We start from the raw sequence: 3824 nt of genomic DNA, 5'->3' as shown, positions 1-3824 counted from the left end.
AAAGGAATTATGACTTATGGTAAGAAAGAGTAACAAGAGAAGTAAAACTCTGAATAAGAAAGTAAAAGTGAAAATAGCATAGAGGAATTATGTCTAAGGGTAAGAAAAAACCAAAAATGAAAATAACGTAAACAAAGGAATTATAGCTAAAGGTGAGAAAAAAGACAACGAAAGTAAAAATATGAATAAAAAAAGTGAAAATGAAAATAGCATAGAAGAATTATGACTAAGGGTAAGAAAAAGAACAATAAAGATAGAAACATTATTAACTCCTTTAGTACTGGGACGCATTTTTATTTTGAGTTTTGGGTGTGATTAGACGATTTTATTGACATTAGGAAAGATTTATGGAGCTCACAACATTAATGGCCAGAGTCTTCACTATTTTAATCCCCACGGAAGTTTCTGAAGCTGTATAAAATCACCAAATAGTAAGCAGAATGAATATGGAAACATGTCCTGTACTGAAGTGTATAAAAAATAAAATAAGAATTTTGATTAGGACAACAAAACTGAAAACAAAGTAGATGCCTGAAAAAAATAATAGGTAGAAAAATGAATGAATAACAAATAAGAAGGAAGAGAAGACGCCAATAACGAAAGAGAATATCCGTAAGTACGAGAAGAAGAAGTAAGAGGAAACAAAAAGACAAAGACAAAGAAGTGGGCATGTCAAGTGAAAATAACATAAATAATAGTAACAATAGATAAATAGCAAGTGAAAACTAACACAAGATTCTAAAACAGTAAAAGAGAAGACGCATAATAAAAAAGAGACCAAAAGGTAGAGAAGAAGAAAAGAAAGCCTCAAAATAATGTAAATAATAGAAGAAAATAAGTAGATAGCAAATAAGACTCAAGGAGGATATTTTAACGAGTACTGTAGGATTGAGAGAGAGAGAGAGAGAGAGAGAGAGAGAGAGAGAGAGAGAGAGAGAGAGAGAAGAGGTAAGAACTAACAAGAGTAATAGACAAAAAAAAGTAAAAATAAAAATAAGTAAGAGAAAAAAGTAAATAAACAGCAAATAATACTGACATCTCTCTCTCTCTCTCTCTGGTTCATTTTTCCTCTCCGCTAACCTTGTCACGAATACTCTGCGTGACGTCACCCTTGATGTCCCCGCCCACCCCACACCCAGCCACCACACTCCCCTGTCCTCTCGTACCCCCCTCCTCCCTCCCCTCGCTCACCGCCCCCGTGTGCCCGTGATTAGTCTGCGCCCGGGGAGCGAAATTTTTTTTCCCAAACGATTTGGAGTGTGGGGGCGGGGCTTAAGTGATGCGTGTGTAGAGAAAACGAATTTTATGGTTAACATAATGATAATATTTTATTAACAATCACTCTCTCTCTCTCTCTCTCTCTCTCTCTCTCTCTCTCTCTCTCTCTCTCTCTCTTGATTATGGAATGTATATCTATAACTAAATGAAGGGTTCTCAACTTTGGGGTAGACGTATCTCCTGTGGTAGACTACTGGAGAGGAATTCTGTGGATACGTGACAGGTAATACAATAGTCACTCTTGCTAGTTTTCTATAGATCGCGTCGTTTCTCACGCGTACGAAACAGGTACCGTCATCACAAGCACGACTGTTAACACGCAGATATCAAAAGATTTCCTTCTCTCGTGTGTCATACTTTGAAGGTATGTTTCAAACACTCTTACTTTATATCTTATATGTAGCCCACTCATTATGTTCATAGTCACAGTATTAAGAGTTCCACTCCACAAGAAGTCTCAATGCAATAGGGTTTTGTGTGGTGTTTGGTGGTCATGAATGACACTTAACAACATTACGTGAGCATATCAGCATCACCTCAGTCATTTAGTTTGAATTTTTTGTGCACAATAATACCTACTTCAGCACCCGAGCTGTAGCAAACCAATCTGCATTCTTTCTGCCTATGTAATACGTATATGTAGCTATACTTTCACGTGTAATTTTATTTATCACATTTGTAAGTATGGTAGACTAAAATGCCTGAAACCAATTCTAGGTTTCGAGCATGGAGAATTGTTAAATCAAGAGCAGGTACCGTCATCACAAATAAGACATCAGAAAATTTCCTTCTCTCGTGTGCCATGCCTTGAAAGGTACGTTTCAAACAATTTTACCTTATATCTCAAATGTACTCATTAAGTTTATTAGTCATAGTATAAGAGTTCCACTCAAGTGGTTGTTTTCTTATATATATATATATATATATATATATATATATATATATATATATATATATATATATATATATATATATATATATATATATATTTTTTTTTTTTTTTTTGTCACATCATATGTATTTGGTTATAAGTAATATACCCAACCAAAACTTATTATCCAAATCATGTAAATCAGACTGATTAAAACAACTTTTGAAGTGATAGCAGGGGTGAATCTAGGGGGTGGGGGTTCAACCCCTCCCCTCTCAGCAATTCCTTTGATGGAACATTGTGGGTAAAATACCACATGATTTTTGGCAAGGGGAAATGTGTTATTTCAGAGAGAGAGAGAGAGAGAGAGAGAGAGAGAGAGAGAGAGAGAGAGAGAGAGAGAGAGAGAGAATATGGTATGCTTGTAGGTGGTGAAGTAGAAGTGGCTGGACACTGGAGTATGGAAGAATCATCTAAAATTTTTAAGTCTCCTCTCAGGAAATCAGTCGGTCGGGAAAAGCTTCTCTCAGGAATCCCATTGAAATGCGTGCAATGTGGGCTGTGGCCCCATCTTGCTGGAACCACACGTTTCCATTATCCAGGTCCATATTAATGAGAGCAGGCATAGAAAAACTCCTGAGCATTGTCACATAGCGTTCTGAAGTCACTGTTACGGCACCACCGTTTTCTTGGAAAAAGTAAGGGCCAATGATCCCTACTCTTGACACTTAAACTGGCCTGCGCGCTCACCTGATTTAGCCCCCTGTGATTATTTCCTGTGGGGATATCTCAAATCCCTGGTGTATAACGACCGTCCACAGACCCTGGAAGACCTACAGAACGCCATCCGAACTGAAATAGCCAATATACCGCTCAACATGCTGGAGAGAGTAGACCAAAGCTTCCGAAATCGTCTGAATCAGTGTATTGACAATGGAGGTGGACATTTAAAAGATATTGTCTTTAAAACAGTGTAAAAGTAAATCTCCCATGTTGTGTGAAAGGCATAAAAGAAGAATAAAGAATTGTGAAGTGTGAACAGGTTTTTATTTCATTCTCAAATCGGGAAGTATCCGCGCCCCACACTGTGTATATATATATATATATATATATATATATATATATATATATATATATATATATATATATATATATATATATATATATATATATATATATATATATATATATATATATATATATATATATATATATATATATATATATATATATATATATATATATATATATATATATATATATATATATTATGTAAAAGCTTGTTTAATTCATGAATTATATGAGAGAGAGAGAGAGAGAGAGAGAGAGAGAGAGAGAGAGAGAGAGAGAGAGAGAGAGAGAGAGAGAGAGAGAGAGAGAGTCTTTGTGTACGTGCGAGTAATGTGAGTCTGTCGTAGTTACTCTTCCTATCCACCCGTTTTCTTTCCTGGTAAACATGCTCACCCCCCTTCCTTTCCTCTTCCCCTATTCCAACCAACATCCCAGCCACCACCCAACCAGCATCCCAGTGACGTCACTGGGGGCGCAGAACTCGGAAAGCAGGATAACCCTGTATTCTCTTAACACTGGGATAGTCTTTTTTCCCCTTCGTCTCATATTGTTTGTACTGGACTCTCATATCAGTGGCACACAGAACACAAAGCTGAACTCACAC

At 36.5% G+C, this 3824-nt stretch overlaps 1 long non-coding RNA gene across 2 annotated transcripts; it reads left to right on the top strand.

Moving 5' to 3' along the window:
- Positions 1–1419: 1419 nt before the first annotated feature.
- On the top strand, positions 1420–3027 carry LOC123500506. Of its 2 annotated transcripts, none has more exons than XR_006673351.1 (3): positions 1420–1642; positions 1996–2092; positions 2971–3027. It is a non-coding gene; the product is annotated as an uncharacterized LOC123500506 (long non-coding RNA). The 2 variants fall into 2 exon arrangements; XR_006673352.1 differs by lacking the exon at positions 2971–3027 and adding an exon at positions 2578–2617.
- Positions 3028–3824: the final 797 nt, after the last annotated feature.

This window comes from Portunus trituberculatus, unplaced genomic scaffold (genome assembly GCF_017591435.1).
Source record: "Portunus trituberculatus isolate SZX2019 unplaced genomic scaffold, ASM1759143v1 PGA_scaffold_370__1_contigs__length_21690, whole genome shotgun sequence".
In the NCBI taxonomy this organism is placed as follows: domain Eukaryota; kingdom Metazoa; phylum Arthropoda; class Malacostraca; order Decapoda; family Portunidae; genus Portunus; species Portunus trituberculatus.
Note: the sequence above shows the minus strand (reverse complement) of the source record. Positions and strands in the feature narration are given on the sequence as shown.